The sequence below is a fragment of the Triticum dicoccoides genome, chromosome 4A (genome assembly GCF_002162155.2).
Source record: "Triticum dicoccoides isolate Atlit2015 ecotype Zavitan chromosome 4A, WEW_v2.0, whole genome shotgun sequence".
Lineage (NCBI taxonomy): Eukaryota > Viridiplantae > Streptophyta > Magnoliopsida > Poales > Poaceae > Triticum > Triticum dicoccoides.
The window spans coordinates 549,354,215-549,369,167 of NC_041386.1; positions in this window are offsets into that span (position 1 = coordinate 549,354,215).

Consider the following 14,953-nt stretch of genomic DNA (forward strand, 5'->3'; position numbering starts at 1 on the left):
GTGATGACACAACATAGAAGTAAATAGAAAGTTCCTTTGCAGAGGGAAGCAGTGATTTGCAGAGGTGCTAGAGCTCAATTTTTAGAACATAGGTAATGAAAATTTGAGACATGCACCCATCTCATTAACTTCACAACCATCAGTTATCAACATCTTGCATGCTAAGCACGCTAGTGGTGGTTCCCAAGCGATAAAAGTAAAGGTTTACTCCCCCTCCACCAACAATCACATTCCACGGCTTGTCCGAAACAATGGGTGCCATCCAAACCAACAACAGTCCCGGGGGAGTTTTGTTTAATTATTTGCATTTTGAGTTCGGGATTGGGAATCCCTATTACCGCCCATTTCCTCGTGCAATGGCGAGTGAATAAACAATCGACCTGAGGATAACATGCTTAGCATGGAAGATATCGACCACCTCATGTCGTTCCATGAACGATCCATGCACACAAAACGGATAATTTTTTAGAAGTTTTATAGGCGGCACATGCAAATTTACTTAGGACGGCAGGGTAATACCGTATATAGGTAGGTATGGTGGACTCATCTGGAATAACTTTGGATTCAAGGTTTTTGATGTACAAGTAGAATCCCCACTTAGTACAGGTGAAGGTTAGCAATTTTAAGATTGGTAAGCGGCGAGCTAGAGAGCAACAACGATCATGACCAGGCATTATGCATAAGTAACATTGGACACTAGCATGAGTAGGATATGAACACCATGAGCATAAACTGTTGGGGATCATAGCAAAAATTAAAAAAATTCTACGCATCACCAAGATCAATCTATGGAGTATTCTAGCAACGAGGGGAATAGGAGTGCATCTACATACCCTTGTAGATCGCGAGCGGAAGCGTTCAAGTGAACGGGGATGATGGAGTCGTACTCGTCGTGATCCAAATCACCGATGACCAAGTGCCGAACGGACAGCACCTCCGCGTGCAACACACGTACGGTTGGGAAGACATCTCCTCCTTCTTGATCCAGCAAGGGGGAAGGAGAGGTTGATGAAGATCCAGCAGCACGACGGCGTGGTGGTGGATGCAGCAGGATCCCGGCAGGGCTTCGCCAAGCACAAGCGGGGAGGAGAGGTGTTACGGAGGGAGAGTGAGGCGCCAAGAGCAAGGTGCGGCTGCCCTCCCTCCCTTCCACTATATATAGGGGCTAGGGGGGCGCATGCCCCCTTGGAGATCCCATCTAAAAGGGGGGGCGGCCCCTGGGGGCAACGGCCCCCTTAGGGTTTCCAACCAGGGGGGCGCATGCCCCCTCGGGGGCAACAGCCCCCTAGGGTTTCCAACCCTAGGCGCCTTGGGCCCTTGGGTGGGGCGCACCAGCCCATCAGGGGCTGGTTCCCACGCCACTTCAGCCCATGGGGCCCTCTGGGATAGGTGGCCCCATCAAGTGGACCCCCGGGACCCTTCCGGTGGTCCCGGTACAATACCGGTAACCCCCGAAACCTTCCCGCTGGCCGAAACTGGACTTCCTATATATAAATCTTTACCTCCGGACCATTCCGGAACTTCTCGTGACATCCGGATCTCATTCGGGACTCCGAACAACTTTCGGGTTACTACATACTAATATCTCTATAACCCTAGCGTCACCGAACCTTAAGTGTGTAGACCCTACGGGTTCGGGAGACACGCAGACATGACCGAGACGCCTCTCTGGTCAATAACCAACAGTGGGATCTGGATACCCATGTTGGCTCCTACATGCTCCTCGATGCTCTCATCGGATGAACCACGATGTCGAGGACTTAATCAATCCCGTATTCAATTCCCTTTGTCAATCGGTACGTTACTTGCCCGAGACTCGATCGTCGGTATCCCAATACCTTGTTCAATCTCGTTACTGGCAAGTCACTTTACTCGTACCGTAATGCATGATCCTGTGACCAACCCCTTGGTCACATTGACCTCATTATGATGATGCATTACCGAGTGGGCCCAGAGATACCTCTCCGTCATACGGAGTGACAAATCCCAGTCTCGATTCGTGCCAACCCAACAGACACTTTCGGAGATACCCATAGTGCACCTTTATAGCCACCCAGTTACGTTGTGACGTTTGATACACCCAAAGCACTCCTACGATATCTGGGAGTTGCACAATCTCATGGTCTAAGGAAATGATACTTGACATTAGAAAAGCTCTCACAAAACGAACTTACACGATCTTTGTGCTATGCTTAGGTTTGGGTCTTTTCCATCACATCATTCTCCTAATGATGTGATCCCGTTATCAATGACATCCCCATGTCCATAGCCAGTAAACCATGACTATCTGTTGATCAACGAGCTAGTTAACTAGAGGCTCACTAGGGACACATTGTGGTCTATGTATTCACACATGCATTACGATTTCCGGATAATACAATTATAGCATGAATAATAGACAATTATCATGAACAAGAAAATATAATAATCATTTTATTATTGCCTCTAGGGCATATTTCCAACAATCTCCCACTTGCACTAGAGTCAATCATCTAGTTACATTGTGATGAATTGAACACCCATGGAATTCTGGTGTTGATCATGTTCTGCTCTAGGGAGAGGTTTAGTCAACGGATCTGCTACATTCAGGTCCGTATGTACTTTACAAATTTCTATGTCTCCATTTTGAACACTTTCACGAATGGAGTTGAAGCGACGCATGATATGCCTGGTCTTCCTGTGAAACCTGGGCTCCTTGGCAAGGGAAATAGCTCCAGTGTTGTCACGGAAGAGAGTCATCGGCCCCGACGCATTGGGTATGACTCCTAGGTCGGTGATGAACTCCTTCACCCAGATTGCTTCTTGTGTTGCCTCCGAGGCTGCCATGTATTCTGCTTCACATGTAGATCCCGCCGCGACGCTTTGCTTGCAACTACACCAGCTTACTGCCCCACCATTCAAAATATACACGTATCCGGTTTGTGACTTAGAGTCATCCAGATTTGTGTCGAAGCTAGCGTCGACGTAACCCTTTACGACGAGCTCTTCGCCACCTCCATAAACGAGAAACATATCCTTGGTCCTTTTCAGGTACTTCAGGATGTTTTTGACCGCTGTCCAGTGTTCCTTGCCGGGATTACTTTGGTACCTACCTACCAAACTTACGGCAAGGTTTACATCAGGTCTGGTACATAGCATGGCATACATAATAGACCCTATGGCTGAGGCATAGGGGATAACACTCATCTCTTCTATATCTTCTGCCGTGGTCAGGCATTGAGCCGTGCTCAATCGCACACCTTGCAATACAGGCAAGAACCCCTTCTTGGACTGATCCATATTGAACTTCTTCAATATCTTGTCAAGGTACGTACTTTGTGAAAGACTGATGAGGCGTCTCGATCTATCTCTATAGATCTTGATGCCTAATATATAAGCAGCTTCTCCAAGGTCCTTCATTGAAAAACACTTGTTCAAATAGGCCTTTATGCTTTCCAAGAATTCTATATCATTTCCCATCAACAGTATGTCATCCACATATAATATGAGAAATGCTACAGAGCTTCCACTCACTTTCTTGTAAACGCAGGCTTCTCCATAAGTCTGCATAAACCCAAACGCTTTGATCATCTCATCAAAGCGAATGTTCCAACTCCGAGATGCTTGCACCAGCCCATAGATTGAGCGTTGGAGCTTGCACACCTTGTTAGCATTCTTAGGATCGACAAAACCTTCCGGCTGCATCATATACAATTCTTCCTTAAGAAACCCATTAAGGAATGCCGTTTTGACGTCCATTTGCCATATCTCATAATCATAGAATGCGGCAATTGCTAACATGATTCGGACGGACTTCAGCTTCGCTACGGGTGAGAAAGTCTCATCGTAGTCAACCCCTTGAACTTGCCGATAACCCTTAGCGACAAGTCGAGCCTTATAGATGGTCACATTACCATTCGCGTCTGTCTTCTTCTTAAAGATCCATTTATTTTCTATGGCTCGCCGATCTTCGGGCAAGTCAGTCAAAGTCCATACTTTGTTTTTATACATGGATTCTATCTCGGATTTCATGGCTTCTAGCCATTTGTCGGAATCTGGGCCCGCCATCGCTTCTTCATAGTTCGAAGGTTGTAGGATCGAAAGTATGTCTAGAGGGGGGGTGATTAGACTACTTGACCAAATAAAAACTTAACCTTTTCCCAATTTTAGTTCTTGGCAGATTTTAGCTATTGTAGGACAAGTCAAGCAATCATCACACAATTCAAGCAAGCATGCAAAGAGTATATTGGCAGCGGAATGTAAAGCATGCAACTTGCAAGAATGTAATGGGAAGGGTTTGGAGAATTCAAACGCAATTGGAGACACGGATGTTTTTCCCGTGGTTCGGATAGGTGGTGCTATCCTATATCCACGTTGATGGAGACTTCAACCCACAAAGGGTAACGGTTGCACGAGTCCACACAGGGCTCCACCCACAAAGGGTAACGGTTGCGCGAGTCCACAAAGGGCTCCACCCATGAAGGGTCCACAAAGAAACAACCACCCACAAAGGGTCCACGAAGAAGCAACCTTGTCTATCCCACCATGGCCATCGCCCACGCAGGACTTGCCTCACTAGCGGTAGATCTTCACGAAGTAGGCGATCTCCTTGCCCTTACAAACTCCTTGGTTCAACTCCACAATCTTGTCGGAGGCTCCCAAGTGACACCTAGCCAATCTACGAGACACCACTCTCCAAGAAGGAACAAATGGTGTGTAGGTAATGAACTCCTTGCTCTTGTGCTTCAAATGATAGTCTCCCCAACACTCAACTCTCTCTCGTAGGATTTGGATTTGGTGGAAAGAAGATTTGAGTGGAAAGCAACTTGGGAAGGCTAGAGATCAAGATTCATATGATAGGAATGGAATATCTTGGTCTCAACACATGAGTAGGTGGTTCTCTCTCAGAACATATGAGTTGGAATTGTGTATGTGTTCTGATTGCTCTCGCCACGAATGAAGAGGAGGTGGAGGGGTATATATAGCCTCCACACAAAATCCAACCGTTACACATAGTTTTCCAATCTCGGTGGGACCGAATCAACAAACTCGGTCGGACCGGAAAGGTAAACCTAATGACCGTTAGAGATTTTCGGTGGGACTGACATGCAACTCGGTAGGACCGATATGGTTAGGGTTTGGGCATAACGTAATCTCGGTGAGACCGATTACACAAACTCGGTGGGACCGAATTTGGTAATTAGCTAACTAGAGAGTTGGTCAGGCAAACTCGGTGGGACCGATTTGCTCTTTCGGTGAGACCGAAAAGTTACAAAAAGGAAACACTGAATTTACATTGCAATCTCGGTGGGACCGATTCGCTCTTTCGGTGAGACCGAAAAGTTACGAAAGGGAAACAGAGAGTTTGCAACCCCATCTCGGTGAGACCGAGATCCCTATCGGTAGAACCGATTTGCTAGGGTTTGGCAGTGGCTTATGACAAATGAAACTCGGTGGCGCCGGATAGGAAGAATCGGTAGGACCGAGTTTGGCTTAGGGTTTTGGTCATATGTGGATATGGGAAAGTAGTTGAGTGTTTTGGAGCATATCACTAAGCACATGAAGCAAGAGGCTCATTAAGCAACACCTCATCCCTCCTTGATAGTATTGGCTTTTCCTAAAGACTCAATGTGATCTTGGATCACTAAAATGTAAAATGAAGAGTCTTGAGCTTTTGAGCTTGAGCCAATCCTTTGTCCTTAGCATTTTGAGGGTTCCACTTTCACATCCATGCCATGCCAATCATTGAGCTTTCCTGAAATAATCATCTTGGAATAGCATTAGCTCAATGAGCTATATGTTGTTATGAATTACCAAAACCACCTAGGGATAGTTACACTTTCAATCTCCCCCTTTTTGTTAATTGATGACAACATATAGATCAAAGCTTCGACAAATGATAATAAGCATGAAATATATCGTCGCTTTGAGAAGTATGTGACAAGTAAGAGCTCCCCCTAAATTTGTGCATATTTAAAATTTTCTTTGGACTGCAAATGCACAAAGAGTTAGAGTCATGGGTTACTCTTCCATGTCACATACATCTTGGTGGAGCGCTTAAAATGATAAGAATGAAATACATGCACTCATCACCAAGAATAGTGAATGATCACATAAGATAGATAAGATAATAGCATTCATCAAGCATTAAGTGTAGCTTATGATCAAACACATGATCATCAATGTCTCACAAATAATGACGTAGTATCTCAAGCACTCAAAAGCAAACAAATTTCGAATAACCACCAAATAAAGCAAGAGAGAAAAAGGCAACATTCTCTCTCTCGAAGCCTATGATCTATACATTTTCCCCCTTTGGCAACAAGTTACCAAAAAGTTCCTAGAAAATGCATAGTACTAGATCGACGCTCAGTCTTGATCTTCAGGTGGTGGTGGAGTCCGGATCACTCCAAGGACGAAGGCTTCTGTAGACGCTGAAGTAGACGCTGGAGTTGGAGCTGAAGTAGATGCTGGAGCTGGTGGAACTGAGGTTGTGGCTGGAGTTGAGGCAGTTGCTCTTGTGTTAGGAACTGGCACTGCAGACGACCTCGGACCTCTTGGCACTCTGGCAAAGGCATCAGTTGTAGTCCTGCCTCTCCTCTCCTGCATGTCATCTTGGAGCTGCTCCACTACAGTCTGAATCTCTGTTACCTTGACATCCAAGTCATAGAACTTTTGTTCCATGATTCTCTCTAGGCTTGCCTGGTTCTGAGTTAGGGTGGCTAGTCCTTTCTCAATCCGCAGGGTGGATGCAATCAGGTAACCAAGCTGCTCTTGTTTGGTTTTCAAGAAGTACTCAGATGCCTCCTCTTGAGTTGGCATCTTGGCAGCTTTCTCCTTTCTTGCCTTCTCCTTCTTTGCTTGTGCTTGGGCAGATGATGGCTCATTCTCAGTCATGACAACTTGATTGTCCTCAAAATCTGGACGGGTGGGCAGGTGTTCCTTGTCCAATAAATATATGCCTGTGCCATCTTAGAGTTGATGAGCTCCTGAATCTGAGGGGCATATCCACAGCTCCTCTTCTGATCTGCTGCAGTCCTCCTGATAGTTTCTACTATGAGGCTCATGACCTTGAACTTCTGTGGCACATCAAAGACATGAAGCAAGTTGATTGCATGGCCTCTGATCATCTTGTGATCTCCAGACTTGGGCAAGAGAGTGTGCCTCAATATCCAATTTATAGTTGGCAGCCCTGACGGAAGGTAATGCACAGACCCAAATTTGAAGGTGTCAAGAGCTTCATTGGGAATTTCCTTGTACATGTTGGACATTGAGTTATGATCCATCTTTTTCTTGGCATAAATGTCCAAGTCATCTTCTTGCTCCTCTGGGGCATTGATCAACTTTGCCCATTCCTCAACAGTAGATTGGTACCTCATACCTTCAGACATCCAAGTGATCCTTCCATCTGGATAAAAATGTGTCGTGGAGTAGAATTGCATAATGAGCTCCTCGTTCCACTTTGTGAGCTTCTGCCCAACAAAGTCTGCAACTCCACAAGCACTAAAGCTGTCATACACTCCAGGGTAGTGTTCCTCATTGTCCTTGATGTATTGCCAGTCAACCCATCTCATATCACAGACTATTGGCTTCTTATCAAGCAGCACTATCTCATAGAAATCTTGCTGCTCCTTGGTGTGAAATCTGTAGTCCACAGCAGTCCTCCTCCTTGAAGCATACGGGTCTGCTTCTCTCCACTTCCTCAGCCCTGAGTCTCTCCCGAGCTTCATATCCTCAACCACAAGATGAGCATCGTTGTGGTCTGAGATCTTGGGCTTGAGCTTTCTAAGAACTTGCTCTTCATCCTCTTCTTCAGCAACAGTCTCAGGCACTGGGGCCTTGTTCTTCTCAGCTGCAGGTATGTTCCTTGTATTCCTCTTTGGTTTTGGCTTGGAGGCAGCTTTGGGTGCTTCTTTGGGCTTAGATACAGCAGCCCCTGATTTGATAGCATCACCCATCAGCTTGGGTGCCTTAGGTGCTGGTGCAGCTACCTCTTCTTCCTCTTCCTCTTCCATGATGGAAGCCTTTCCAAGCACTCTGGCCACGGTCTTCTTGACCCTTTCCTTCCTCTTCTTGCCTTCAGCAGCAACTGGCTCTTTGGGTGCAGGCTTTTCAGTTGAAGTTCTTGCCTTTGACATGGGTTGCCTGCCTGCTGGCCTTTTCATTTTCAAACCTGGCTTTGTGCCTTGATCTGGCTCAACTCTCTTTGATGTGGCCTCTTCCTCTGCCACATAATCTTCATCTTCAGAGTCAGAAGTTCTCTTCTTCCTCTGTCTGGTGGCAGCTTTTGGCAAATTGCTAGGAGTACTCCTGCTGCCATCATCTGAAGAACTTGAGGGACTAGTGCCCTCACTCATCTGCACCTGCTCTTCTGACATGTTCTGGCTGTCACTCTGGTCTGACATGATGAACAAGCTGACTGCTGACCCTGTGAACAGATTATAGATGAGGTAGAATAGATGAGCATCACAAAATGCAGAGATTTTTGCAAAAGAATGATCCAAAAACTTAGTTTTAGTTTCCCACTGAAATCATCTCGGATCTACCGATTTTTAAACTCGGTGATACCGAAGCAGTTTTGGCACCTAAACTAGTGAACTCGGTCAGACCGAGTCACAGTTCGGTGGCACCGAGACTGCTAGGGTTTCACAGAGTTCCAAAATCGGTCACACCGATAAGTAATTCTCGGTCAGACCGAGTCTCACTTGTGCAATGGCATAAGCCAAATCGGTGGGACCGAGTTTTTCAACTCGGTGGGTCCGAGATGGTTTCGGCGGAAACTAACTCTAAAATTTTCGAATCAAACCTAATCTACGAGCGTATTGACTGGATAGGAGTGTTTCAATCGTGGCAAGAATCATGATGATCACAATGTGCTAAGAATCGGATTGGAGAATAGCACAAAGATCGAGTCCATACCCTAGTTCGGCGGAGACTCGCTACGGCGGCAACAGCGGGGCAGAATTCCCGTTGACAGCGACGGAGACCAGCGACTGGAGGCGGCTGGCGGCGAGAAGACGATCCGGAGACCATGTTGGCAGAGCAGGCTATCGCGCGGGCGAAGGGGTTCGGAGAAATTTCCAAATTTTGCCCGTGACTATATATAGCCCGACCCTGTCGGTGTGACCGAGTGGAACAACTCGGTGGCACCAAGATTCATAACTGTAAGCAGTTACTGAAACTCGGTGTGACCGAAAAGTTCAAATCGGTTGCACCGAGATCGAAAACCTAGATCAACTTAATGATCTCAGTAGGACCGAAAGTGGGGTATCGGTCAGACCGAGAATCATAAAGAGGTTTTGGAAGTTTAAGTCTATGACGAATCGGGGACTCCGAGCGCTCCTCACACAGAGTGGTTCGAATCTGACTTGATCAAATTTTGTGTTGTAGCATGAAAAGAGTTTGAGACGAGAAAAGCATAGATAGCTAGAGGAGGTTCTTAGGCATTCTTGTCCATCCACTTGGCAAAAAGAAATAAAACCGAACAATCAAAACAACAAGTGGATGCCCTCGAATGAGTAAAATATGCAACCAGCATGCTCACACAATAAGATGGCAAATGAAATATGTGACAAGGCATGCACAACCAATTCTAGCATCTATCAAGCAATTTGCGATGACTAGGTCATCTATATATGAGTATATTGACTTAGGAGTCAAGTGAGAACACTTGATCATAGGTCATACTCATCGTTTAAGCTCAAGTGGGGTTACCACTTTTACATAAAGCATTGTTGTGTTCACATCTTTAGAGTTGCTTTAGCTCAAGTCTTAGATAAAGCTCCCCCTAGATGTGATATCCCCCCTAAGAGGGATGAACTAACCTTGGGTTTTGTCGATGATGACTTCATGTAGATGTTGAAGATGTGGACGCTCAATGTTGATGTAGATCACTTGGAGCTATCCATTTGAGTGAATTGCACTTTCAATACCTACATGGGTTAGTCCCACAAGGAACAAACAAGGATATCCATAGACATAGAGTGATGCACACACAAGATGATGTCCATGAAAACTTTTAGGTTACCTTGTCCCTTGTCTTACCAACAAGAGGGTTTGTGACACCTTGAACTAGTGCAAGATGTGGAAGTTGATTGCACTTGTTCTTGCCAAAATAATAAGAGTGAAGTATGTTGGCGGAGTCACCCTCAAGAACTCTCTAGTTCTTCTTCTTTTGGATCCACACCATCTTGATGGGAATCCTTGGAGTTGTAGTCGTACTTGATGAAGTGGAACTTGAAGTAGTCTTGGGAATCCACTTGACTAAGGTCTTAGGAGCTTCTTCAAATGCATCAATTTCCTCTTGAAGCTTGTCCTTGCCTTTTTTGCTTGTAGTCTTGTGGTGGAAGATCATCTTGAGCTTGTGTCCCCTTGAAAGAAGTATCATACTTCTCTTGTTGAGGAACAAACTTTGTCTTGGGGTATTGATCTTCTTCCCACTCAACTCCATTGGCATTGAACTTTCGTTCAAAACCAACACCTTGATTCTTCCGGTGCATTCCTTGCTTGCGCACAATTTCCTCGAATTGCTTACTCCCGACAAGGCTTTTGTACACTCCTTTCTCTATAATTCCCTTCAATAAACTATTTTCTTGCTCAAGTGTAACTTGGCTAAGAGAATCATTAGTGGAATCAAGAGAACTACTAGAAGCAACAATATTGGATTTAGCATGATCATTGTTACTTCTAGAGGAAGAATCTTTCTTGTTCTTGTTACTAGACTTGACTTGAGGCATGTAAGTGGATAAGAGTAAACGCTTGGCAATGTGAGAAGAACTTTTCTTGCGGAGATCATCATTGATTGCTTTTAAGAACTCATGCTCTTGCTCAAGATTGAGCTTTTCAAAGCGTAATTTCTCATGAGCTCTTAAAAGTTCTCGTTGATCTTCGAAGATAGTTTCATGAGCTAACTTAAGAGTGTTTAATTCTTTAGTTAGATCCCCAATCTTCTCCTTATCATTATCATTCGTTTTATCTTGATTAGCATGATTAATTGGTCCTTCATCATAGTATTCATCACTAGAGTTGTCAACAAGCAAATCATCACCTAACAAGTCATCTTCATCACTATTGAAATCAACATACTCGGGATGTGTTACCTTAGGACCTTTGGCCACGAAGCATCTTCCAACTCCTTCATTTGGTGAGTCAAATATGTCGTAGGAGTTGGTTGACACAAGTGCTAGACCGGCAACACCTTCATCTTGAGTATCTTCGGAGTCGGAGTGATAACTTCTCTCGGAGTGGCTGTCGGAGTCGGAGCCGGATACCCATTCACCAACATGAGCTTGATATCTTCGTCTTGTGTAGCTCCTTGATGATTTTTCCTTCCTTTCCGAATCCTTGCTTCTCCGTGAGTATCTTCGTTCATAACGATCATCTCTACTCCTTCTCTCTCTTGGTGGTGATTCTTTGCTTCTTCTTTTTGGAGAATCTTCTCTTCTCTTGTAGGGAGCCGTACACTCATTGGAATAGTGTCCGGGTCTTCCACAACTGTAGCAGTTTCGCTCTCGACTAGAAGATCTTTTGTCATTGTAGGACCTTGACTTGAAGCTTCTATCTTTGCTTCTACTCTTGTAGAACTTGTTGAAGTTCTTCACCATTAAGCTCAATTCTTCATTGAAGTCTTGTTTCTCACTTGATGATGTGGGGGCTTCACATGAGGCTTTATAGGCACCACTTGACTTGTTGTGAAGTTCCTCTTTATCCTTAAGTGACATCTCGTGAGCAACAATTCTTCCAATCACCTCCGTTGGCTTGAGATATTTGTAATTGGGCATCATTTGGATCAATGTGCACACGGTATCATATTTTCCATCCAAGGCTCTTAGGATCTTCTTGATGATGAATCTATCGGTCATCTCTTCACTTCCTAAGCCGGCAATCTCATTTGTGATGAGAGCAAGTCTAGAGTACATTTCAGCGACACCTTCACCATCCTTCATCTTGAACTTGTCAAGTTGACTTTGAAGCACATCCAACTTGGATTCCTTGACGGAGTCGGTACCTTCGTGCATATCAATCAAAGTGTCCCAAATTTCCCTTGCATTCTCAAGACGGCTGATTTTGTTGAATTCTTCGGGGCACAATCCGTTGAAGAGAATATCACAAGCTTGAGCATTGTATTGCAACATCTTCAACTCATCCGCGGTAGCTTCACGGTTTGGTTCTTTCCCATCAAAGACTTGCAAACCAACACACACAATAGCCCAAACGGCGGGGTTATGTCCAAGAATATGCATTTTCATTTTATGCTTCCAACTAGCAAAATTAGTACCATCAAAGTAAGGACCTCTACGGTGATAATTTCCCTCGCTAGACGCCATACTCTCCTAGGTTGTGAAACCAAGGCTATGACCACCAAAAGCTATGGAGATCAAAGCAAATGGAGACCAAAGCTCTGATACCACTTGTAGGATCGAAAGTATGTCTAGAGGGGGGGTGATTAGACTACTTGACCAAATAAAAACTTAACCTTTTCCCAATTTTAGTTCTTGGCAGATTTTAGCTATTGTAGGACAAGTCAAGCAATCATCAGACAATTCAAGCAAGCATGCAAAGAGTATATTGGCAGCGGAATGTAAAGCATGCAACTTGCAAGAATGTAAGGGGAAGGGTTTGGAGAAATCAAACGCAATTGGAGACACGGATGTTTTTCCCGTGGTTCGGATAAGTGGTGCTATCCTACATCCACGTTGATGGAGACTTCAACCCACAAAGGGTAACGGTTGCGCGAGTCCACATAGGGCTCCACCCACAAAGGGTAACAGTTGCGCGAGTCCACAAAGGGCTCCACCCACGAAGGGTCCACGAAGAAGCAACCACCCACAAAGGGTCCACGAAGAAGCAACCTTGTCTATCCCACCATGGCCATCGCCCACACAGGACTTGCCTCACCAGCGGTAGATCTTCACGAAGTAGGCGATCTCCTTGCCCTTACAAACTCCTTGGTTCAACTCCACAATCTTGTCGGAGGCTCCCAAGTGACACCTAGCCAATCTAGGAGACACCACTCTCCAAGAAGTAACAAATGGTGTGTAGGTAATGAACTCCTTGCTCTTGTGCTTCAAATGATAGTCTCCCCAACACTCAACTCTCTCTCGTAGGATTTGGATTTGGTGGAAAGAAGATTTGAGTGGAAAGCAACTTGGGAAGGCTAGAGATCAAGATTCATATGATAGGAATGGAATATCTTGGTCTCAACACATGAGTAGGTGGTTCTCTCTCAGAACATATGAGTTGGAATTGTGTATGTGTTCTGATTGCTCTCGCCACGAATGAAGAGGAGGTGGAGGGGTATATATAGCCTCCACACAAAATCCAACCGTTACACACAGTTTTCCAATCTCGGTGGGACCGAATCAACAAACTCGGTCGGACCGGAAAGGTAAACCTAGTGACCGTTAGAGATTTTTGGTGGGACTGACATGCAACTCGGTAGGACCGATATGGTTAGGGTTTGGGCATAATGTAATCTCGGTGAGACCGGTTACACAAACTCGGTGGGACCGAATTTGGTAATTAGCTAACCAGAGAGTTGGTCAGGAAAACTCGGTGGGACCGATTTGCTCTTTCGGTGAGACCGAAAAAAAGTTACAAAAAGGAAACACTGAATTTACATTGCAATCTCGGTGAGACCGATTCGCTCTTTCGGTGAGAACGAAAAGTTACGAAAGGGAAACAGAGAGTTTGCAACCCCATCTCGGTGAGACCGAGATCCCTATCGGTAGAACCAATTTGCTAGGGTTTGGCAGTGGCTTATGACAAATGAAACTCGGTGGCGCCGGATAGGAAGAATCGGTAGGACCGAGTTTGGCTTAGGGTTTTAGTCATATGTGGATATGGGGAAGTAGTTGAGGGTTTTGGAGCATATCACTAAGCACATGAAGCAAGAGGCTCATTAAGCAACACCTCATCCCTCCTTGATAGTATTGGCTTTTCCTAAAGACTCAATGTGATCTTGGATCACTAAAATGTAAAATGAAGAGTCTTGAGCTTTTGAGCTTGAGCCAATCCTTTGTCCTTAGCATTTTGAGGGTTCCACTTTCACATCCATGCCATGCCAATCATTGAGCTTTCCTGAAATAATCATCTTGGAATAGCATTAGCTCAATGAGCTATATGTTGTTATGAATTACCAAAACCACCAAGGGATAGTTGCACTTTCAAAGGTTCACCGTTGTCTAACAACATGATTTCCAAGACAGGGTTGCCGTACCACTCTGGTGCGGAATGTGTCCTTGTGGACCTACGAAGTTCAGTAGGAGCTTGATCCAAAGTATCTTGATCATAATCATTAACTTCCTCTCTAATCGGTGCAGGCACCACAGGAACATTTTCCTGAGCTGCGCTACTCTCTGCTTCAAGAGGCATTACTTCATCAAGCTCTACTTTCCTCCCACTTACTTCTTTAGAGAGAAACTCCTTCTCTAGAAAGGATCCATTCTTGGCACCGAAGATCTTGCCTTCGGATCTGAGGTAGAAGGTATACCCAATGGTTTCCTTAGGGTATCCTATGAAGACGCATTTTTCCGACTTGGGTTCGAGCTTTTCAGGTTGAAGTTTCTTGACATAAGCATCGCATCCCCAAACTTTTAGAAACGACAATTTAGGTTTCTTCCCAAACCATAATTCATACGGTGTCGTCTCAACGGATTTCGACGGAGCCCTATTTAAAGTAAATGCGGCAGTCTCTAAAGCATAGCCCCAAAATGATAGCGGTAAATCGGTAAGAGACATCATAGATCGCACCATATCTAATAGAGTGCGGTTACGATGTTCGGACACACCATTACGCTGAGGTGTTCCAGGCGGCGTTAGTTGTGAAACTATTCCACATTTTCTTAAGTGTGTGCCAAATTCGTGACTCAAGTATTCTCCCCCATGATCTGATCGCAAGAACTTGATTTTCCTGTCACGTTGATTCTCAACCTCACTCAGAAATTCCTTGAACTTTTCAAAGGTCTCAGACTTG